Below are 25,532 nucleotides of genomic sequence, written 5' to 3'. Positions count from 1 at the left end.
GACAATTGGGATTTTGTGAGATATGTGGTCTCGTATTCATTGAGTAAAATTATTATATAATGGACACATTAGACTTTCTAGTATACAAAATGAATTGTAAAGAGGTGTCTGGAAACTTATGACTTTTAGCGGAATCGCGCCAGAGTTTGACATCTCTCGGTCAAGTGAACCCCTTGGATTGTTGCAAAATTAGCCATTTTAATTCCAACTTTAGAAAACTATACCGTTTGGTTTAATTTTGGCCTTTTAATGGCCTCATAGAAACAAATTCTGTTTTTCAATTTTAAATCTTTAGACTGGCCATTTTATTGGACTGACGACGCTAAACTTGGTCTTTAGCATGGTGTTTGAAGGTACTCAAAGGATTGGTCTCAAACAGAAAAAGCAGTCTATATGTCAAAATGTACCATCACTTCAAAAGGAATTTCACCATTTAGGCCAAACTACTACACATTTGCAAAAGCGAAAAGAACTGACAACACAAATATAAAATAGGTTGAAATTGGTTTTGATCGGACGATTTCTCCAGACTGGTGTTACATCGCCATTGTAACTATATGATATGCGTCAAACGAGTTTGTTTTTCGTTCTGGGGCTTCTCCTTGGTCAGTTGCCTGATTAACGACATTCAACGAAATAAATTTAAATCCTAAAATCCGTGTAATACCCTATACTGGTTTTACACAGTTGATCTAACACCGTCTTTGTTTGCCATGGGAAGTAGTAAATTACTGAGAGAACATAACCGAATATATGTTGTGTTTTGTTTTGTTTTTAAATTGTGAAACACGATTACCCTTCCTGGATACAACGGCTACAGTCTGGTGCAGCATTTAACCGCAAGAACGCCATACAAGTATATTTTAGCATGATTATATTACCTCAAAAATAAATTTCTAGATGGTTGTGACGCTTTGTATTGGCGATTCACAGTCCGTCCTGTCTCACCCATTGTATTACGAATTCATGAGCGTCTTCTTGAATGTTTGTTGTCCCGAAACGGATCTTGAACTTCAGTTATAAACTCATTAATGAGTGAGCTACCTTAACGAACAACGAGAAAGTCAGCCAAGCTGCATTTTTTGCCAAGGAAATCTGCAAATGGACGAAAATAATGACGATTACAGCTTATCAGACATTTAACAGAGTGGTCAGCAAGTTTTAGTTTTCGCATTGTTACCGGACTGGTAAGAGCTTTCTTTACGACTCATCGTTCTTCAGGTGTTGAAGCTAGAAAAACAAATAGATATAAGTACTAGTGACATATCCTTTAAAAGTGGCATGCGAGATAGGCGTTTTGCCGGAAATATTACTTTCTCTGAATACTTAGAAATTACTGAGAAATTAGTAACAATGTGTTAGATCTCTATTTTTGGATGAACACGAGGTTACATAATAACGATACAACATAAAAAAGTACGATAGGTGCAACATTACCAATCCGACCAGTCCTAACAATAACCTCTTAATGCTGAGCGCCAAGCAAGGCAGCTGCCTAGTACCATCCTAATAAGTCTTTGGTATGACTCGACCGGTGTTTGAACCCGAATACAGGACTGTTTTGTTTAACAAAAGTTTGTGTGTAACGGAAATCGTGGCCTTACACGTACGCGGACTTGCCTCTCTTGAAGCTTGCCACAGACGTTATATAATTTACGCAGACTTGTCAACCCCAGCTTGTTTCGTCCATGAACTACTCAGTCCACTATGGCCATTTCACACTAGGTCCCTTTACATCGTGCACCTTACAGTCGGCGGACCAGATTCGGCTCGCGACCTGGTTTTATTCTTTTATTACATCATAGGGTGTGGCTTTAAAAATCCTGCCCACGCTTTGGAGCACGTTTTATATGCTTGTTTTAAATGCACTGAACATTAATTTCGTACCTGATAAGTCTTGATTCAGTCAGCATGAAAAGGGCGTGAATACAGTGTAAGGCACCAACTGATAACAATCAGTTATTGGCGGCTTTAATTATCTAGCAAATTAATCGATTCACTAGTGAGTATTGGAGACTGGATCTGGCTTACATTTTATTGAATATTAATAGCATTTTCAGTTAAGACCCTGACACGTCAAGGCACGAAGCACAACGCCGACTTGAGTGAAAAACGATTATGTAAAGAGCAGTAATGCACGTGAACATGTCGACTTTAGCTTCATAACCATTAGTATTAACAAGACCCATAAACCACGTGTTTGTACATCAGTATACTATTTGCCTTATAAAGGAAGGTTGTATGTTAGAAGTAAGAGCAGATGATATCAATGACTACGAAGTTACATTTCGATTTCATACAGACTCACAGTAGGCGACACTACCAAGTATAGAAATTAAACGATGTCGTTCCGACCTTTGAGCTTTTTATGAGAATAACTGTGCATAAATGTATTGTTTTGGGCTGACAAGCAATACAAATTCCTAGTGCATGCTAATGGATCAATATTTATATTTTATTTGTTGTTTAATTTCTAACTTACTGGTTTTTGTCAGTGTCACTACGGATATTTAGTACTGAGGCAATTGGAGTAAAGTACCTTGCCAAAGGCACGCACTGGAAGCCAACATGGGTTGATCCGATGCTTGAATTCGAAGAGGCACCGTTTCCGGTCGCGACTCATGAACGTTAGTCAAAGCGAAAGCGACCGCTACTCAACTGCTTTTGGATGCAGACATTCTCATTCCTGCATTTTCGATCATTTTGAAAAATGCAACATTTGTATTGCTTCTAAAACTATCTGCTCTTTTCTTATTTAACGCAGATCCAGTAGTAACTGCATGGCTTGTAAAAGTACATTGTGGACACCGACCCTGTGTAAAAAGGACAAGTAGCCCCAATTGTTAGGTCTATGCCATTATGTTGCTGTCAGACCAGACCATGACAAGTCCTCTATATTCCAGCATCTACTCCTTTTCTTTTTGTGTAAGAATGTTCAGCTTCGTCAATATATTGTTCCGTAGTATATGTAAAATTTAATTGAATTAAAAAGTCTCTTAAAATGAGTTATGTGACCGAAAAATGACTAACACATTTATTAGCTGTTTTCAATTTGTTGTTCTGAGGTTGAACGATGTAGGCTGCTTGAAAACATCTAATTTGCTTTGACATCAGAATGAACTCTCTATCTTTGTGATGGTGACAAAATTGCAAGGAATACGTAAATAAATAAGGGTAATGAAGCAAATTAACAAATAAATATGGCCAACCTGAATGAATCCGATGAAAGAAAACCAAACCTATCTATCATGCGAAAGATAAACAATGAGGTCGTACACACACACAGATATATATATATATATATATATATATATATATATATATATATATATATATATATATATATATATATATATATATATATATATATATAATAATAATAATAATAATAATAATAATAATAATAATGAGGACTTTGTATAGCGCCTAATCTTTAGAAGCTCTAAGCGCTTTACAACATTAGACAACACCTATAGGATAAGAAACATAATAATATTATTACAAAAACAAAGAACATGAAATTAGAAAAACATTAAAAAATAAGAAACTTGCTGAGAATATTTCAGGTAGGAAACATTATTAGGTCTTTAAGTTTATTCTTGCAGTCGAAAAAAGCGAGTTTTGACAGCCCTCTTGAATGTGATCACTGTGTCTTTGTGTCTACGTTCAGTGGGCAAATCATTCCACGTTGCTGGGCCCTGGTATGAAAAAGAACACTGTCCATATGACTTTGTTTTCATAGTGGGAACAATGAGAATCTATCTATCTATCTATATATATATATATATATATATATATATATATATAGAGAGAGAGAGAGAGAGAGAGAGAGAGAGAGAGAGAGAGACAGACAGACAGACAGACAGACAGACAGAGACAGACAGACAGACAGAGATTGTCACTTTCCTAAGCCCCATCTATAGAGTCATGTATAAGCTTTAATCTGCATGTCTTGGGAATATTACAGCAGCGTTGTTTGATCTCTAAACATTGCCGCGGGGCTAGTGTTGAACTCATACGCAAGGTGACCATGACCAGGCAGGGACCGGAAACTTGAGTTGGTGAAGGCGACCAGTCGCAACTCTTAACAAAGGCTTCACGTCATCACACCTATATGTTAAAAGTTTGTTCAAGGATAAAAAGGTAAGTCCACGGGTGAATGAGGCCTGTTCTTATCCTTTGCACATTGACAGACAGCGAGAGGGACATTGTCCGCTAAATTTGATTGGATCGGTCCACATCGATATACAATCGAAAACTGAGATGGGGGCATGATTACAATTTAGACCCAAATGATACCTTCCGAATCGTAAGATCAATTTGGTATTCGCCTAGGAGGATATCTGATCAATAGGGTTTATTCTAAGACGAAACCACTCGTAATTTGGCGGTAGACCTTTGAGATAAATTCTAAGGAAAGACAAAGCTTCAGAAAGGTATGTTATTTGCTGGATATTTCCAGAATATTATGGCATCATACCTGTACCTTTTTGTAGTATGTAAAATTAATTACTAGGATCGTTTAGTATGTAGAATTATATTTGCAATTTTTTCATTTACATTCGTATTTGATACATTGGCTTGAGCCTTACTTAGATAATTATTAGATGCGAGGTGGAGTTATGTAGATTGTTAGCTTGTGGTCAGAATTAATCTTGTATTTCGCTATTAGGTTACTTTGTAGTAAACCAGTGCATTTATTAATGCATTATGTTATAATTTATACAGGCTTGAACCGTGAATCTGGAAAATGGTTGAATCATGTAACATTAGTTCCTATGGATGTATGCATGTATCATAGCATGGATATTGAATATTTGCATACTTTCTATGAGTTGTAAGGTAATGAAAGGCATCTAAATATTCTGATATTGTTTAGTGTAACGAGATTAGGAATATGGACTGAGGTGACACAATTTATTGATGTATGTATAAGAAGTAATTTATACCGTGCTGTATTATGACGTTTGTTTTAGCGGACAAAAACGTATGGGTATCTTGATGTGAATGAATGTGCGAGTGAAGAAATTGAATAGCCGTTATCTCATGATATGCTGTATGTAGCATGAGATGATGGGGCTGAAGAAACATATTGTACCGTCCTTGTTTTCACAGAAAGCTTTTTAGGGGACAGAGAACATCCGGTTCCATTGAGTTCCAAGTCTTCAGGAGTTGGGGACGGAATGGAGACTCTGGGCGAGACAGTCGAAGTCGACAGAAGGTAGTCGTGGAGGAGAAAGTAGAGGAGGAGGAGAAGTAGCCTAGAGAATGTGGATGAGGAGGAGAAGGAGTCTAGAAACAGTCGAGAGGGAGAAGGAATTTCGAGAAAGGTCGGGGAGGAAGAGGAGAAGGAATCGGGAGAAATAGGAGAGAGAAAGGATACAACAGGTGAGCATAAATACCAGGACAGACGAAAATCAATCTCACACTGCAAATCAAGTGATGCAACAGGCTTATTAAAGGGTCGAGTGGAAGGAGTGTAATTGGAAGTTTGAGTCATTTGATTACTGAATTGTTATTAAATTGTTGTTCACTGACTTTAAGCTGTTTTGTATATTTAACCATCCAACCGTCAGAAATGCTCACTGGGGGATCAGAGCTTTACATCTATCTTTCACTAAATTTAATTTTCAACAAGTAAGAGTTTGGGTGGGACTTCTATAGTAGTTAAATATAATATTGGGAGCACTCCCACCCATATACAATCGTCACACACACACACACACACACACACACACACACACACTATAATTCCTACAAGTGAATTCATTCTAAAACGTTATAAAATAGTGGATGTACGCTATCGTAGTGGCGTATCAAATTTCCACACATACAAAGCACGCTATCAGATGAATGTTTTGTCATTGTTTCCTGAACACTTCTTTGTAAAGTGCCTTCATAAATATGTATTATTGGGAGAGAAGATAATACAGCATACATAAATATTTATTGACATGAACCATACATTTTTTCTTCCAAGAACACATAATTGAAATGAAAATGTGGCATGCTTAGGTAAAGAAACATGATCATCGAAAGGTAGACGAACTTAAACACGTTAATATTTCAAAGTATTTGTTCTTCAAACCTTATCTATCTTAAAAAAGGAATTCAACAAAATATGTTATTGTTTATGGTTTAACTGCAGTACGATCGTATCCAAAGATCTCCATAGACTGAGTTGTAATGTATAGAAATATTTACATTTGAATGAAATAACTGAAACGTTTAATGTTAATAACCTTGAAAATAGATGGTGATTTATGTAAAACGTTATGCGAATTAACTTACCGGAAATATGGTGATTTATGTAAAAGATATATTAAACAATATCACTATTACATTAAGCAATGTTAATATACTAGATAAGAAAATAATAGAAAGTTTTCACCTAAGTAATTGTGTCAATAGATATCTAGACATGATCATTACTTGTAACGCCAAGAGTTTTGGGTGATCAATATAACTCTCAAATGAATATTATTCTGTATCATTGTAATTTACATCATATACACGTGTAAATTTATAGTATTCTGTATCATTGTAATTTACATCATATACACGTGTAAATTTATAGTATTCTGTACCATTGCAATTTACATCATATACACGTGTAAATTTATAGTATTCTGTATCATTGTAATTTACATCATATACACGTGTAAATTTATAGTATTCTGTACCATTTTAATTTACATCATCTACACGTGTAAATTTATAGTATTCTGTATCATTGCAATTTACATCATATACACGTGTAAATTTATATTATTCTGTATCATTGTAATTTACATCATATACACGTGTAAATTTATATTATTCTGTATCATTGTAATTTACATCATATACACGTGTAAATTTATATTATTCTGTATCATTGTAATTTACATCATATACACGTGTAAATTTATAGTATTCTGTATCATTGTAATTTACATCATATACACGTGTAAATTTATAGTATTCTGTATCATTGTAATTTACATCATATACACGTGTAAATTTATAGTATTCTGTATCATTGTAATTTACATCATATACACGTGTAAATTTATAGTATTCTGTATCATTGTAATTTACATCATATACACGTGTAAATTTATATTATTCTGTATCATTGTAATTTATATCATATACACGTGTAAATTTATAGTATTCTGTACCATTTTAATTTACATCATCTACACGTGTAAATTTATATTATTCTGTATCATTGTAATATATATATATATATATATATATATATATATATATATATATATATATATATATATATATATATATATATATATATATATATATATATATATATATATATATCATATACACGTGTAAATTTATAGTATTCTGTATCATTGTAATTTATATCATATACACGTGTAAATTTCTTGTGCTTCCGGTATTCAGTATAGTATGAAGCGATATGAATACCAAACATAAATACATAAGAATGATAAATATGAGTCAACATGAATACTAAATTAGAATCAACATGAATACTAAATTAGAATCAACATGAATACTGAATATGAATCAACATGAATGCTAGAAAAGAATCAACATGAATACTAAATATGAATCAACATGAATGATAAATATAAATCAACATGAATACTAAATATGAATCAACATGAATACTAAATATGAATCAACATGAATATTAAATTAGAATCAACATGAATACTAAACATGAATAAACATGAATGCTAAATATGAATCAACATGAATACTAAATATGAATCAACATGAATGCTAGAAAAGAATCAACATGAATACTAAATTAGAATCAACAGGAATACTAAATTAGAACAACATGAATACTAAATACGAATCAACAGGAATACAAAATTAGAATCAGCATTAATACTAAATACGAATCAACATGAATATTAAATTAGAATCAACATGAATACTAAATATGAATCAACAGGAATACTAAATTAGTATCATTATGAATACTAAATATGAATAAAAATGAACACTAAATATGAATCAACGTGAATACTAAATATGAATCAACATGAATACTAAATTAGAATCAAAAGAAATACTAAATTTGTGTCATTATGAATCCTAAAAAGGAATCAATATCAATGCTAAATAAGAATCAAAATGAATACTAAATATCTATCATTGCGAATACTAAATATGAATCAATAGGAATGCTACATAATAATCAATATGAATACTAAATAATAATCAATATGAATAATAAATAATAATCAACGTGAATACTAAATAATAATCAATATGAATACTAAATAATAATCAATATGAATAATAAATAATAATCAAGGTGAATACTAAATATATATCAATATGAATACTAAATAATAATCAATATGAATAATAAATAATAATCAACGTGAATACTAAATATGTATCAACATGAATATTAAATATGAATCAGGATGAACATTTGCTTTCAGTGTGAGTAAGCAGTCAAGTCTAAACGTAAATTGCAAGTTTTTGGTTGGCGCAGGACGACAATGCATATAAATGTGAGCAGGTGATTTTGGAAACGTTGCTTGCACTATATTTACATTTGTTTGTTGCAAGTGCATCTATTGGCAGAAAACGAGAAAAACTATGTTTAGTTTCGTATATGTAGTGTTCAAGATGGTGCGTAATCTATGATAGTATTATATAGACTATGTCTAAACTGGTGCTTAGTATATAATTATTTTGGTACATTTAACATGTAACTAATGAACTCGGTTTAGTCAGTACTGTAGAAAAATGAAGACCGTATATATCTCGATCTTACAATAGTAAACTCCTTGAATGTTGCATTCATACGTAGATAGATATTTCCATTCATGACTTTAGCAGCGTCTTACGCAATTCAAATGTTGGGAGAGCAATACATCGACAAATTAAACAGAACACCGTTACAATCTGCTTGAAAGTCGAGTCGAATAATAAAGAACGTGAACCATGATCCGCCATCGAATATTGCTCTGGCAGATCAGGATATGTATTGATTGCTAATTACTTCTGATTGCGTTATTTAATAGTCCTGATTACTTCTGATTGCGTTATTTAATAGTCCTGATTATTTCTGATTGCGTTATTTAATAGTCCTGATTATTTCTGATTGCGTTATTTAATAGTCCTTATTACTTCTGATTGCGTTATTTAATAGTCCTTATTACTTCTGATTGCGTTATTTAATAGTCCTTATTACTTCTGATTGCGTTATTTAATAGTCCTGATTACTCCTGATTGCCTTATTTAATAGTCCTGATTACTCCTGATTGCCTTATTTAATAGTCCTGATTACTCCTGATTGCCTTATTTAATAGTTCTGATTACTCCGAGCAAACTTCATAGGCCCACTCATGCTCGTCCATTTTATGGCGGTATATCTGGGTCTGTGCAGTTTGCAGTTGCACGCAGCATATCAACGAGCATGTAGCTGAGTACACATGTCCTTTTTTAATCGACCAGCAGGTCAAATATGCAGAAAATCTTCCAAATGTAAATTGTCTTATTCTGTTTAGAACATTGTAGATTAAAAATCGGTTTCTTAGATTTAAGAGTAGTGTATCCCTTTAATTTCATCCAACAGAATTCTTTAAATTTACTGTTATAATGAATTAAGTAATGTATTTTCGAAACTTCAACTGCTATATTAGGATCATTGGGTTAGGTTCTGTCTTCGTTATTATTACGTCACTGTTGAACGAGTCGACTAGCCGACGGCGTGCATGTGTATTGATTGGAAGTCTATATCAAGTACAATTTACGGCCTATGTACAATGTACGGTGACACATTGAGTTCAAAAAGGGTGAGAGAAAAAACAGTTTTCCTTGTATCCTTTCTTAAATATGCAGAAAATATGGATTTTCCGTTTGTAATGTGTCAGACGATGAAGTATTATGGTGAGATTTACGATTAGACCCGACGCCGAATTACAAATTATAAAATCATCAAAAATCACTGTAAACGTTGAGAAAATGATTTTGCACGTATCATAATGGTAATCATCATGGGGAAAAACGAGTAAAAGGGTGAAGTGGATAAATGTTGTATATTAAAAATGTAATTCGTCTTCTTTTAATGGATACATAAATTTAAACGGCAAGCATTTATCTTCGTCAGGCCATTGATTTGCAGGTTACGAAGAGTAACTGAGAGTAGCAGATATATTAAAAGAAAGATGCCGAAATGTTGTGCTTTGAGATAACGAGGTGTCTTCTAATGGGGCTGCGGAGCTTATTTACCAATTAAAAGACTTTCCTTTTAGTTTGGAACAAGTATTATTGGTAATTCTAACTACAGACATGAATTTGATGCATTGATTTTCTCTATGTAGCTAGCACAATATATAGGTATAAAAAATTCTCATTTCTACGTTTTTATAATTCTTTACAACAATTGTCATCTTTATTCTCGATCTAACCGCTCCGGTGGCCTAGTGGTTAGAACGCCCGCCTTGGATAAGGGAGGTCGTGGGTTCGATCCCCGGCCGAGTCATATCAAGACTTACGAAACGGCACTTACAGCTGTCTCGCTTGGCGCTCAGCATGAAGAAGCTAGTGTTAGACTGGTCGGCCTGGTGTCAGGATAATGTGACTGGGTGGGACATCATGCTTCATGTCTGCGGCATGATGCCCCAGTGCTAGACATCACTATAAACTGTCACACTGCAGGCATCGTAGCGATATGACTGACAAATTGTTAAAGCTACGTTACAAATCTAAATCACACACACACACACACAGATACACACATATTCTCGATCTAAAGATGATCCCGTTGTCTGTGCGTCTAGTTTTAGTCTCTAACTAGAGATGACCGCTTCGGTGGCCTAGTGGTTAGAGCGAACGCCTCGGATGAGGGAGGTCGTGGGTTCGAACCCCGGCCGACTAACAAATTTAGTACTAACATCTGCCTCGCAAGGCGCTCAGCATTAAGAGGTTAGTCTTAGGACTGGTTGGCCTGGTGTCAGGATAATGTGACTGGAAGGGACATCATACTACATGTCTGCGGCATGATGCCCCAGTGCTAGACATCACTATAAACTGCCACACTGCGGACATCGTAACGATGTGACTGAAACACTGTTAAAGCTACATTCAGTATCCTAATCACACACACACACACACACACACAACTGTACATCTATTTCTAGTTTCTATACATTTATGACAACATTGACTGTGCTAGTTCTAGTTTATTTCCATTGATGACAACATTGAGTATACATCTAGTTCTAGTTTCTATCCATTGATGACAACATTGACTACGTCTAGTTCTAGTTTCTATCCATTGATGACAACATTGACTACGTCTAGTTCTAGTTTCTATCAATTGATGACAACATTGACTGTACATATAGTTCTAGTTTCTATCCATTCATGACAACTGTACATCTAGTTCTACTTTCTATCCATTAATGACAACATAGACTGCACTAGTACTAGTTTCTATGCATTGATGACAACATTGACTGTACGTCTAGTTTTAATTTCTATCCACTGATGACAACATTGACTATACGTCTATTTCCAGTTTCTATCCATTGATGACAGCATTTATTATACATCTAGTTCTAGTTTATATCTATTGACTGTACGTCTAGTTCTAGTTTCAGTCGATTGATGACAACATTGACTGTACGTCTAATTCTAGTCTCTCCTCTTTGATTACGCACACACACACACACACACAAACACGCATATATATATATATATATATATATATATATATATATATATATATATATATACTATCTCTCCATTGGGGACCCTGAGTGGTCGAATGGTCTAAAGCGCTCTCAGTTACGGATCACTGCCATCTCACCTCTGTCTGCGTGAGTTCGAGTCTCGGATTCAGCCAATGTGGGTATGTGAGAAAGCTTGCCAGGAGCTTCTCGTGGGTCGGTGGTTCTTTCAGGGGATTCTCCCGGGTTCTTCCTCCACCATTAATACTGGCCACCATGTATAGCCTATCGTGTGCTGAAAAATGGCGTTAAACCTTACAACAACAACAACTGTATCTGCATTTATATATATATATATATATATATATATATATATATATATATATATATATATATATATATATATATATATATATATATAAATGGGGCTCATTAACCTTGAGTGATCGCCCATCTAGGAGAAGGTAAACTCCGACTTCAAACCTTCGCTGCCTTGCGACTATACCTTTTCATCTCCGCAACTCCCGCGACGTTGCTGGTACCATAATGTATCAGCTTGACCTTTACCCTTTGATCCATCAGCTGAGTGGAGAGGGGGAATCAGCTGCATGGGCAAACGTTGATTCTCTATATCAGGCTTGTGCCCTGGAGAGGACACTCCAGCTTCGCCTCACAGCGTAGACACAACAGTTTACCGAGTCAGACACCAGGGGTTGCTTCTGACGGTAGGAGAAACCAACATCATGTCTCACTTGACAGCTACCGCCTGCATCAAGTTGGACAGCCCCCAGCCAATAAGGTGCCGTCCCGCCACAGTTCGCCCGCCTTGCTGGGTGCGTAGGGCTTAAGATACGCGAGTGTAACTGACAAGTGGATTGCAGCTAATGCACCAAGATATATATATATATATATATATATATATATATATATATATATATATATATATATATATATATATATATATATATACATACTAAGGAGAGAGAGACACACATTTTTTGGCAATATTATCATTTATCCATCCTATGTCACATTAAGGCGTATGTAGAATTGAAGATTTCATTAATGTATGCTAGAGAAATGTAAGTACGACAATAACATAAGTATATGATCAATAGTTCCTTTATTAAGGATCTTTAAAATAGAATATATCAATGCTGTATAGGAAATTCTCACACCTCAAGGCTGTGTCATGAAACGTCATCTAATTTACTTTATCTTCAAAATCGAAATGGTATTACCTGGGGAATATTGTGGTAGAATAGTATGATAGAGATGTGTACGATACGATGAAATGACAAATAAAGAAGATTTTGTCATTAAATTATTTATAAAAAAAGTGTGATTGGGGTCCCCCTTTTTCCCCGCCAGGTTTGGCGATTAGCCTGCTGATAAGGGCTAAACCATTTAAAGGTCAAGGTCATGTATACGTGATGTAAAGATAGTAAGATGCAAAGACCATCTCATACCATATACTATCTATCTGTTTGAAACCATCTAGTCGTAGTTTGAAGTATTTTCAAGGATACTTCTATATCTGCTTTCTAATCTATGGAAATATTTTAAGATCTACATGAGAATTTCAAAATATTCATAACTTTGTTTCATATTTAGGTAATCTGTGTGTCCTTCGTCCTGGCATTAAGCCCCGGATGTAGCTAACCTAATAACCCTTGAAGGATTGTCAGCCGTTTGCTTGCACTTCAAGCATGGGACAATACTTACATATGAAAGAAAGAAAGAATGGTAAATAGAGACCATAAAAGAGTCACGGGTATTTGAATTCTTGTCAACACGGTAATATGAATACATGTGAACACGGTCAAATATAACACTACCAACACGGTAATATGAATACATGTGAACACGGTCAAATATAACACTACCAACACGATAATATGAATACATGTGAACACGGTCAAATATAACACTACCAACACGGTAATATGAATACATGTGAACACGGTCAACTATAACACTACCAACACGGTAATATGAATCCTTGTCAAGATGGTAATATGAATATATGTCAACACGATAATACAAGTATATGCTAACATGGCAGTATGAATGCATGCCAACACGGTAGCATGAATACATGTTAACACGGTAATATAAATACATATCAACATGGTAATATGATTTCATGTTAACACGGTAATATGAATACATGTCAACACGGTAATATGAATACATGGTAACATGATAATATGAATACATATCAAGATGGTAATATGAATACAAGTTAACACGGTAATATGAATACATGTCACCATGGTAATATGAATAAAGGTCAACTTGATAATATTAATACATGTCAACACCGTAATATGAATACATGTCCACATGGTAAAATACAACACTATCAAATCAGTAGTATGAATCCTTGTCATCATGGTAATATGAACACATGTTAACTCGTTAATATGAAAACATTTCAACACGGTGATATGAATACATGTCAATGCGACAAAATGCATGCAAAATCGGTAATATGAATACATGTCCACACGGGGAAATAAATACATGTCACTACGATACTATAAATACATGTCAAAACGGTAATATATGCCAAAACGGTAACATGAACACATGCCAATACGGTAAAATGAATATATGTCACCACGGTGATATAAATACATATCAAAACAATAATATTATTGCACGTAAACACGGTAATATGAACACGTCAACATGGTACAATAAATGCATGTCAGCACGATAATATAAATACATGCCAACACAATAATACAAATACATGCCAACAAGGTAGTATAAATATATATCAACACGGTAGTATAAATATGTCAACATGGGGTTCTTCCTCCACCATTATTACTGACTGCCATGTATAGCCTATCGTGTGTTGAAAAATGGCGTTAAACCCTACAACATCATAAATAAATAATTGTCAGCACGGCAATATTAATACATCTCAACACGATATAGTATGTACAAGTCAACACGATAAAATGAATACATCTCAACACGATATAGTATGTACAAGTCAACACGATAAAATAAATACATCTCAACACGATATAGTATGTACAAGTCAACACGATAAAATAAATACATCTCAACACGACAATATAAGATGATCTTTTATGTATCCTAATATAGTGTTTAATGGTTAAAATTTGCCCAGGAGTAAATTGTTTCCTTGAATATGAACTGGCAGCATATACAAATGCGTTTTGTTTGTCTCTTAATTTTAAACATTAAAAGAAAGACAAGTTCGTGAAATAATGTCAATACGATTCTTTTAACATTTAAATATCAACGACGAAAAAAGAAACAACACAAAGTTCTACCAACGTAACCTATACAGGAACCAAAACTGACCTTATGTCAAACATCAGGCATATTAGCTTATGTGACGTTATGATGAAACAACTTGACCTGAATTGCCCTAACAATAAAAACACATTATCTACTATAGACACAAATGTACGCGAATTCATACAAACCCGAAATCTACTATCCACGCAACCTATGCGCATCCAAACAAGTACCACCACCACCCCACACACACAGAGAAATATCAGGAAAGGAGTGAGTCTTTATAGTCACATTACTCCACATTCGCTCAAACTGGCAACTTGATAAGCATCTATTTTCTAGATCTGGTTAGCCCTGAGAAGGGATGTTTTTTAGAACTTCATACGCGCCAGGTTAATGGTGACATCTCCCAGGCCGGACACCACAGACACATCGGAGGCTCCAGTCGTTGTTCCAATTGATTTCAGTGGTTGGAAGCGCAGAAGGAGATGTGTGGCCTCATCAGCTCATCAGCGCGGACTTGAATGAAGACATTCCCTGATATCAAAACTCACAAGACCCATATCATCGCCAAAACAATATGGAACGAGCGGACCTAAAAGAAACGCTCCTTTTGACTTATTTTTACTTACAAACACAAAAACACACACTATTTGACAATACTTATATTATTTTTTTATGTAAATAAAAAAAGAAACGAAGTGCTTATAGACACACTTTTAACTTTTTGACATAAAACAAAGAAACGATGTGCTTATTGACACACTGTTTTAACGTAGAGACAAACACAAATACGCAGAATTTAGCAATTAGACTAGTGGGTCTTTTCCATAGTATTGGGGTTGCTCTGAAAAGGGCTATTTTTGGGGACTAGGGTTTATGGCAATCTTTTATCGTCTAAGATTGCGTCCCGTCTGGCGTCAGGCTTTCCCTCCAGATAGGGCCTGTTTCTATGGAAAGAGAAGGAGACCTCTTTCCTGTCTACACGGCAGTCAAGAAATGCACTGTCTGGTTCCTGCTGTTGATGTTGTTCTCTCTGCTCTCTTCGCTTCTGAAGTATGTACTTTTCCGTCCATTCTTCTTGTTCTTTCTTGATTTCCTGTCTGAAGGGCTCTTCTGATAGGACTTCTGTCATTTTCAACATTTTGACATTCTCTATCTTTTCAGAATTGGATATCAGGCTTTGCCTGACACGATGCAAATGCACGTAGGCTTCGTTTAATTTAGCTAAATTAGAAGGCATCTTCATAGGTTGACGAGTCAACAATGGATGGTCAGAGTGAAAACTGCTTCGCTTTATATGGTTCAAGCGCAGACGTGATAGAAAACATCCCTACAAAAAAAATTCAAAACATCACTCTTTCATTCAAACAACAGCATCCAACAATTAACCATAAAACATCTATTTCAAGCAACCAAACAAATATTTTTTCAAATAGCAAATTATTTTTTACAAGGTTGACAACGTTTTGAAGTCAAGTCAGACTTCCACTGAAGGAAGTCATTGAACCATTGATGTACACTAAGTTTCCTAGATAAAGACAAAAGATAGCCATAATGGTCACAAAACCATCGATCTACTTTGTTGTCGTTTCTAGACGAGTGACGATCAAAATAAGTCACTAAATATTCTAAAGAATATCCAAGACTTCGTTGATGAAGAAAATACATACAATATTGTCCACACACCATGAAATCTGTGCTTTGTAATTTTACATTATTGAATCGAGTCGTGTGTGTATTTCTTATCATAAAGTCGATGATGTTGTCTTCCAAAGGTGGTAATCCATAGGAAACAATTACTCCAAATAACCATCACGGGGAAAGTAGACGGCTATCCAGTGGGTTCCTGTGAGATGACCGTCGTCCGTGTTGATGACATAAGCTTGATGGTCTTGAGGTTTGTGATGAAGTCGTTCATCTTTAGCACACCCGACAGGATTCCAAGAAATAGTGTGAGAAATATGGTTCAAAAGAAATTTTGTTTCCCAGTTATCCATTTTTGTGTATTGTTCGATACGTTGAAGTGCTGAAAGTTGAAAGGATTTTGTTGGGGTGGTGTTGTAGATCTTGCAGAGAAGAACTGGGTGAAGGGGTGTTACTGTTATAGTGGCGGCTGAGGCTATGTTGAAGGGCATGATAGTCATTTCTTTTTATAATCGATGACTTGCGAAGCGTCGATCCCAGAATTAAAACGGGGATTTGGTGGTCCAGTTCGGTAAGTAATCATTGTCGAAAGTGCGTTTTGTTTTGCCAATGCGCACATAACCTCCTGCTTCCAACACTCTAACTTTCTTGGGGACTGTCCTCGTCGGGCACGTTACTGAACAGGCGCTCAAAAACAGTCATTTCGTTGTCAGGGGTCACTTTCTGGTGGGCACATCCGATGCTCCGATGGTAAGATTGGTTGTACGCTTGAACCAATTACGCTAAGACGTCCATGTACAAAGGATGTGTTGATGCGTAAAAAAATCCTCTAGCGTTCGTTCAAGGTGTGTTGAAAACGTTCCATGATGCTGTCGTTGGTTTTGGGATTCTCGGTAGCAAAAAATGAATGTCTCGTTTCTTTAAGTCTTTTTGGAAAGCTTGGTTCAGAAATTCGGTGCCTTTGTCGGTTTGCCATCGAAAAGAGTGATGACCACATCGTTTCAATGCCAGTTTGAGGGCTCGCACTAAACTCGCTGTTCGATTTGAAAGTCAATGGCACGACCCAGGCAAATTTAGAAAAGACGTCATGACAGAAAATAAATATTTGTTGTTACGGTGTGCACTTCCTTGGGCATTCAGGAGCACAAAAGCCTTAACCGTTGCTCTTTTTTATACTGAAAAGCGTCGCCACTGCTTGTCTTTAAGTCGTATCAACTTGATAACAATCATCATACGTCATGCAGGGGCTAGCAACGGACTAAACTCTGGACGGTTCTTGCTTGCAAAAATCCAGTAAACTCTGTAACATGTTCGATCTCTCTTTGACTTTGATTTTATAAGCAGCTACTTTGTGAGCAGCTGCTACTGCAGGTAAAGAGAAGGAGTGTGTCGCCGCTGGAGGAGAATATTTTGGAGACGCGTGTTTCCATTGTTTCATCAAATCAGGTATAAGGGCTGTCAAATTGGGTTTGGCAGGCATCACCAGCAACGGAAACGTGGAAGAACCCGAGGGTACTGGAGACGCTGTTACCATCGCTGTATGTCGTGGTTTGCGAATGTAATGTTGCACTCTGGTCGAAGTGCCTATCTTGCTAGCAGAAGCTGTTTTCTGCGAGAGTTTCTTTTTCTGGGGATGTGACCTGGTCTTGACACTATAGCTATTTCTCTTTTGGGTCCGTTTATCTTCATTTGCGAATGGCTGTTTTCTTGGGAAGGACTTTGGGGGCATTGGAATCCCATTTTAAGAGGGAGCGAATTATGACACCTAGAGAACCGCTACCTCCAGGTTTCAAAATGATTTGCATTTTGGTTTGAGTGTCGACGCGAGGATCGGCCAGTTGGGTCAAGTGTTTGGTTTGATGAAGGATGTGAATGATGCCTTGCAGTAATTGACATGATATCACTTTAAACCATCGTAAGACTTCTTTGAGACTGGCTTCTAAGACACGTATTTCTGGATTTGTTTCGCGACTGTTACCGTATAAGGCACGAATCAATTTGACGGGAAGATGATTCTGAAGTTACGTCATGTTGACGAGGTGTGGGACAGACCAACAGTTCTGAGGTTTCTATATATTTTTGTTGTTGGTGTTGTTGTTAAGTCCATGACGGGGACGTGTATACGACAGGCCCTCCGTCTTGGCACCAGTGATGAAACAGATGGGTACAAAAATCGCAAATCCACGAGTAAATAGGCGAGTGGAGTTTGAGTGGCATCGTCGTACGCATGAGTCAGCCAAGGCGTTCCTAAATGTTTGGTTAAGACTTGCACTTGCGATTTAAATCTAGGGTTTTTAAACAAGCCCACGTAATCAGCAATGAGACTGATGGTACAATGGGCTTTACTTTGTTGAAACACATTTTAAATGATGTAAATGACACTGGCATTAAGATGATGCTCTTTGCGCGTAAATAACAGTTTAATTTCTACTTCGTCCTTTCCTAACATGTCTAAAATGACCAGATAGGTTTCACTAGGTTCAGACACGATCCCGTGTCTTGGTGAGAACTGCCTTCCACAAACACGATGGAATAGTATTCACTTACTCGCAAGAGACTGTACGCCGATTACGACTCTTTGTAACACAACTAGATCCGTTGCGGTGAACGAATGATCAAATTATGTTTATGTTCGATCATACGTTTGACAAATGCGGTTTAGCCTGAAGCGCTGGGTCCAGCAATTAACATGTTCAAGGGATGGAGAAGGTACAAGGCTTCCCAACTCGCACTGTCTAAGTTGTATTTGATGACTTTGAAAGTGGAGGAAGAGGGAGCAGAGATAGCAGAGGTAGCCATAGTAGTGTAGGAATGTCACTTTTGACACGAAGACAGATAATACCAAAGGTTTTAGACTTTTTCAGGACGCGTTTATTGATTTTGTTTAATAATTGAACGACAGGAACGACACATGAACATAAAAGCCAAATGGTTAAGTACAGCACTAAGATGCACATCAAAACGATCAAAGTGGAATATAAACAAGGGACTGTACAACATGTTTTTGGTAACAAGCGTGTCCTATGGACAGTGTGTAATGTTCTTACAGTCTCTACGTTGGGTACGGTCACACAGGTGTCCTCCCAGAATGGCTTTCGGGAATGTCCATGAAAGTCTTGTCCTGAAGGGAGTGGTTGTCTTAGATGATGGGTTCTTTTTCTATTGACAATGTCACTAACACCGGTTGAAAACTACATTTTGGATTGAACGTTTGAATTTAAGATCTCAACTATTGAGAATAATTAGCCACTTCTTTGGTGCATGCCTCGATTCCTCAACATTTCCAGTCACGTACATTTGTCCAGTGAGGTTGCAAGTCACAAGCTACAGATAAATCATCGTACACATCTTCAGTACCTAAAAGTTCACGAATTTTTTTTTCCCTAAGCGGTCGAGAAGTATACAGATGAAAGTGCAAGGCATGAAACAGAATGAATCTCTCGTGGACATTAAAAGGGACCACTTTCGTGCTTTATTTGGTGGTAAGTACAGTTCCTAAAGAGTCCACAAGGAATCAGCTGGTAAACGAAATCCCAAAATAACAGGTCACTAGGACATACACCACACGTCGACCCAAATCCATGGGACACAGTTCTCGTAATACATGCTGGTAATCCTCCACAATTTGAATAGTCTCCTTGATTACCTGGAACGGAATCTATTATATCACAACTGATAACGGTCGTGGCATGGTAGCCAGTTTTTATACCTCTTTGTTTCGGAGGCAATAAGTGTACTTTCTGCACAGAGATGATCGTACTCCAGTAACGAATCTAAATTGTTTAGTCACTAAGTTTACATTGTGTAAAAGATTTTGGTAAGCATTAAACTCTTCTTCTGGAATTAGTTGCAGTAGGTCTACCTTAAGTTATGTACAATCAGTAACAAACCAATCCTTCTCCCCCACGGGTAGTTGATTAATGTCTGACCACTGGAACACATTCATCTGCATCAGTCCGATTATAGTATTCACGTACCAGTAATTAAAACTTCGATGACGCAACGGATGCAAGGGTTCTTTGCGTTGAACTTGTATTTTGAGCAACTCCACAGGAAAACCAAGAATTTTCTCTTGTACAGTATCCATGATCACGTCAGTCAGTATTTATACCCATGTTGGGGTCACTTCTAATTGTCCTTTATTTTATTTAAAATCTTCTCCTAGAGCGAAAGAAATGCACACAGTGAGTGCTTCTGACCACTGCCATTGAGGGTAATAGTCAAGAATGATAATAAAATATTTTAATGTACACGAAGTGACACACCGCAACTTAAGCACTTGGCCTTATCCCCTTCGCCCAAGTAGAAAAATCCGGCTCTGGCTAATTCTTTGGGGATAGGTCCTCTCAGATATTTAGGCCACTTTCCTTGGAACTTTTGAAAACGACTTTCAAAGTCGCATAATTCAGGCAAACGCACAGGGAACGAATATTCGTCTTTCACAGGTACGTTTCGATGATGGTACCGTGAAATCCGTCGGAGGGTTCTCAGGGTTGGATGACATCCGAAGTTTGGTAGACGCATGGTCTCAGGTGGAGGTCGACATCCACCATGAAAACCAGTAAACAGTCAACGATAACGAGTGGCATGCTTTCGCATCCGTCAGGTTTGACACGCACAGCATCACGTCTAATGGTAGGTTATGTAGTAGTGGTGGTAGTAGTCATAGCAAATTTCCCATGATATTATACTGAATTGCTGATGTCACAGCGTACGGCATCCCTGCAATCGCAAGGTACAGCATCGCACTCCACTTGTGAATCTCCGATCTTGAATAATATCTCTTTAAAAGTATTCACCTTTCTCGCTTGGTCTTTGTAATTATAATGAACTATCTATCTGGAACGTTGTCCCTTTTTATATCCTGACCAATATCGACGTGACCGTACGGTAAAGTGAAGTGATTGGGAAGCCGCACTCGCTTCTTGTACACGATTTAATACACTTTTTCTAAAGGTCGACTGATAATTTTGGGAGTGGTTAAACGTACAATCTTGTGTGGTTCGAAGGTGGTCACATTAAAGTTTCCATCCTGTTCAGACTGCAAAGCTTCTTTCAGCACAACAAAGTTCAACACTCGACTGGTTCGATAATTGGCAGTCAATCCTTTCACTTCACACTCCGTGTGCACTTCACTTTGTTTGTCCCGGTAATCGTAGCCGCAAATTTTAGGAACGCCACTAGCAAACCTTAGAATCTTGTCGTCGGGGTGCTCGTCCGTCCAGGCTCCTAAACACTCTCCTTCGATTTGAGGGCAACAGTGACCCATGCTATTGATGTAGATTCAACTGTCCGTGTCAAAATACAACACGCGATCTCCAAACAGTTCTAAAATTTCTTACAATTTTAAGCGAGCATGGGCTGTCACGTATGCCGCAATGATGACATTTCCAAATTCGTCGGCTTTTACATAGTCAATTACTCCATTTCTTCTTCGTAATTGACTAAGATCAAATCCGATGTCCACGTGTTTCGTGTATATGGTTTTGCCGTGAATCATCTGGAAATAGTGGGAAGTTTCTATCAAATACTCCGTCTTGGATAAACACGGTCGCTGTGCCATTTTGCCACACAAGCAATTTAACATCACTTTGGCAAATGATTGCCTTCTTTCGTTGTTCTCCACGTGATCTAATATGATGCCTCCCTGCTCCAGGGGATTTCTCTTTGAATTTATTTTGGTTATCGGAGCGTGGCACCAGTAAGAATAGCCACTGGCTTCTTGCTTCAGTTACAAAAAGGCATCCAACTACGGCATAAGGGAAGCGTCAGTTTTCCTTGGCAATTGTGAGGTAAAACGGAATGATACAAAACGGTGGGAGGCAAGACTTTACATTTAATCAATCCTTAGTATTGTCCAATGTTGTCCAGGTCGATGTGTTCAGTCAGCACTTGAGGGTACATTGCGTGAAAGTGACAATATTTTTGCACACGTATGAATACAGAGAACACACATCCAAGTATTTGGATTCCTTCTTCTTTCTCTTCGTCGGCGTGGTACAGCAAACAGGTGGCATTCGTCCGTCCTCCGTACAAACTGTACCGCGGGTTCAGTGGGTCCATCAACTTGTAACTTTCCACGATGCATTTAAACTCAGTATCGGTTTTCAAGCGGTGATCGTACTCGTGTTCCCTCATTTCCACCACTTGGTATCCTTGCTGTTGTAACTGAAAGCCCCGCTGACAAGTCGCTTGGTAAAAGTCTTACATGGTCCCTTGTACAAATTGATTTTTTAATTGAGGGTATCACATGAGAGATCCGTGGAATAAGAAACCGTTAAACTCGTACACGGTCTTGGGATTTTCTAAGTCCCAGCCATCCACCGATGACTTTCGCCTCCTCCGTTGCGGAATTGTTGGATCCATCTGTCATTCTTGTCGCACAAGTAAATTAGCCATCGTAGGGCTTTGACGGAGTATTGACGTTTGACAAATTTGGTCGTTTGATGGTTTATGATAGCCAGTGTGTTTCCGGGCATAAATCGGCATGAATCTGCGGTACATTAAGGAACTCGCTTTGGCAATGGTGCGTGTTTTTTTGTTAAGGATCGATCCTTCCGTGCTCCATGAACAAATTTTCCACAGCAACGCCGTAAAATGTCCTTGTCCGATCGAAAATAACCCGTCTTCCTGAAAGCAGAAGGGGTCCGAGGCGTGAGTCATGTACCGAACGTAGAAAGCTTTTCGTTGTTAGGTATGCATGTTGTCGGGATTGTGGTAGTGGGGTAGAACGGCGTGTTGATTGGCTTCAGTACTGAAAATGTGAGGAGAAAATCCTTTGGCTGTTTCTGTCATTCCAAACGTTTTAGACATTTGGCTCAATGGCATTGTCAAGTAACTCATCAAATCTTTAAACTGCACTTGTCCCACTTGCATGGAAATGATTTTAGCTCCGTTGAAAGTGACTTTAGGACGTTGGGTACTTTGGTCCGTATAGTATCTCAAAACAAACGGTCCATCGTACCCCGAGAAATTGTGATCAGCACCGTGGCATGGTGATGACAATCTCGGTAATGTTTGATATCCTCTTGGCTCCGCGTTTCGTCTATGGGGTCTAAGAACCATTGTGAGAAATCAGCTAGCTTGTTCGGTCCCCGAAAAGATTTTTCACGTCCTCCAGGAACCTTGAGGCAATGAGGACATGAGTAAAGATAAGCTTTGGATGCACTTCTCGCGCGCTCGATGAGCCACGCTTAAATTAGGCATGTGAATGCTGGTCTCTTGCATGCATTCGAAATTGAAAAAGATGAAATAGTCTTTCTTCTGGTCATCATCCGTTTCATGCTTGGAATGGTATTTCCGAATGTAACATTTGTGTTCCATGTCCACGATTTGGTGAAAATGTGACATCGTTTCTTTCCAGCACATTATGGCTACGTATAATTTGTCCACAAGAAGAGCACAATCTCCGCAGTTGACGAGGACGTTTCTGTTGTGAACCTTGCGTCTTCAGATGTTGTTGGTAACAGGCAAGGCTGACAAACGATCACCGACAAGCAATGCAATGCACTCATTATTGTCCTTCGTCAAGACAGGGTTTAGTGGACACGTATCCCTCACTTTTCGATCCGCAATGCTTGTGTTACTCTCAATTTTATAACCACAGTCACATTTCGCACAATAATAACTATTCCAAGAACTGTGTGATACTGGTGATGGCATCAAAATGTTCATCGTGATGATATTCGTGAATGTATTTTCCATCTTTAAAATCTTTGCCGAGAAACAGCTGAGGTCTGCGCGTGTCTTGAGTCTGCACTTTCAAAGTGTAGCGTGGAGCCAGGACATCATGCAATTTTTGCATTTCAGGAATGCTATATTTTAAACACTATGGGTCCCTTTACCAATGTCAGACCAATGTCTTCCCTTCCAGTATTCATTTCACTTTCAAACCTACCAGAACGATGGAAGATCCAACACAGATATAAATTCTGATCAGAGCTTTGCGAGGTGTCATACGAAAGTTTTCTTCAGACAATACGACGAATTGCTTCACCTCCTTTCGAGATAAAAGTCAAGATACTTACTATATCTGTAAGAAGAAAAGGCATTTGGGCTACAGAATGATCAGACCGTCAAAAAAGCAAGACAGGTGTCAGAAGAGACAAATGTCAAGATACCTGTTATCGTTGTCAAGAGAAAGGACATTGATCTTCAGACTACCCTAAGAAACAACATGAGCAAGAGGAAGAGAGAGGTTCCGAACAGGAAAAAGAAGAGGTATCCTCCCAAAATGAAGAACCCAGACACGTCCAGAAAAAAGAAAAATGAGAAGGAAAAAAGTCGAGGAAAAATTAAGGAAGAAGAAGAAAAAACTATGAGAGCCAAGAAATTCAGTGAGTAAACAAGGACACAGAAGACGTTTATGAACTTTGTAAAGTACTGTATCGTGAATCGAATTGTAAAATTTGTACCAGAAAAGACCAGAGAGATAATGTAAGTGTCTCTTGGTTTTGATTTTTAGAATAAAGACCTTCACTCACGCACTCACACACGTACATCATGGATAAAATAAAAAGGAATTTGAGTTTTAATAGATTTTGGCAAAGTGAATGCTTTCTCTTTTCGAGACAATTGGGTTGCCCTGAAAGGAACCATTGGGTGTTGTAACGTAGTCGAGCTGACCCTTTGAGACCGGGCAGGGTTTTAAAGAAACAATAAACACGTTCGTGGATGACAAATGACAATATATTAAACACTGGTACTAATGATATGAAAATAACACAGAAAAGCATACAAAATGAATATGAAACACATATGAAATATACTTTGACTACTATGTCACATTCATGTAGTCAAAAAGTTCTAGCAACTCCATATAAACTTCATGTATACAAATATCTCCAGCAAACTTTCATATAAACAAATGCTTGTTGCAAACCTATATAATCAACTACTGGTTGCAAACATTTATGTAGTCAGACACTACTGTCA

General features: G+C 37.2%; 1 long non-coding RNA gene across 1 annotated transcript; it reads left to right on the top strand.

The window, feature by feature from the left end:
- The first annotated feature begins 4,301 nt into the window (after positions 1 to 4,301).
- On the top strand, positions 4,302 to 5,537 carry LOC149788689 (uncharacterized). The gene is made up of 2 exons (XR_016424419.1): positions 4,302 to 4,440; positions 5,120 to 5,537. It is a non-coding gene; the product is annotated as an uncharacterized LOC149788689 (long non-coding RNA).
- The last annotated feature ends 19,995 nt before the right edge of the window (positions 5,538 to 25,532 follow it).

The sequence above is a fragment of the Sinohyriopsis cumingii genome, chromosome 11 (genome assembly GCF_028554795.1).
Source record: "Sinohyriopsis cumingii isolate HCF-2022 chromosome 11, ASM2855479v2, whole genome shotgun sequence".
In the NCBI taxonomy this organism is placed as follows: domain Eukaryota; kingdom Metazoa; phylum Mollusca; class Bivalvia; order Unionida; family Unionidae; genus Sinohyriopsis; species Sinohyriopsis cumingii.
Note: the sequence above shows the minus strand (reverse complement) of the source record. Positions and strands in the feature narration are given on the sequence as shown.